Source organism: Austrofundulus limnaeus, unplaced genomic scaffold, assembly GCF_001266775.1.
Source record: "Austrofundulus limnaeus strain Quisiro unplaced genomic scaffold, Austrofundulus_limnaeus-1.0 Scaffold143, whole genome shotgun sequence".
Taxonomy (NCBI): domain Eukaryota; kingdom Metazoa; phylum Chordata; class Actinopteri; order Cyprinodontiformes; family Rivulidae; genus Austrofundulus; species Austrofundulus limnaeus.
The window spans coordinates 879,253-879,956 of NW_013952545.1; positions in this window are offsets into that span (position 1 = coordinate 879,253).

The window sequence follows — 704 nt, forward strand, 5'->3', positions numbered from 1 at the left end:
ATCCACTCTACCACAGCCACCCCATACTCTTGTTTGCATTAATATGGTTTCCCCTTAAGTTTAAAAATACTAAAATTTACTATACATTTTTAGGTTTATAATGTCATCCCCCACTGTCGGGAGAAGCCCACCTTCAACAAACTTGAAGTGGCCCACGGACCACAAGTTGATAATCAGAGATGTAGCCCGTTTTGTGGCTCCAGACTCATTTTAATAGTAGACCACAGGAAAAAATTCCTCTTTTAAATATAAAGGTTGCCGACTCCTGCCATATGTGTCAAACTCAAGGCCCGTGGGCCAAATCTAGCCCTTGTTACCATTTTATATGGCCCCAAAGGTAATAGTTCAATTGTGAAATAGTTTTTTTTCTCCTTTTGTCACTGGTTTTAGTGCAATCTTCTCATGACAGCAGGCCAAGAAAATGAAGCTTGAATCTTTCAGTAATCTTTAATTTTGGTGTGGAACAATCAATAGACTCCTTTTTTTGTATATTGTTGTGTATTCTCTTCTTAATTTTCAAATAATTGTATTTTTAGTCAGGGATTTCTTTTTTAGGTTTTTCAAAGGGCATTTGTATTCAGAATAATTTGTTATTTGCCTTTTTTTCTAGAATTTTATCCCCTTTGAACACCCCTGCTCTATAATATGCAGGATAGTGGCCTTGATGACCAGGATTTGACACCCTTGGAACAAAAAAAGCTCTA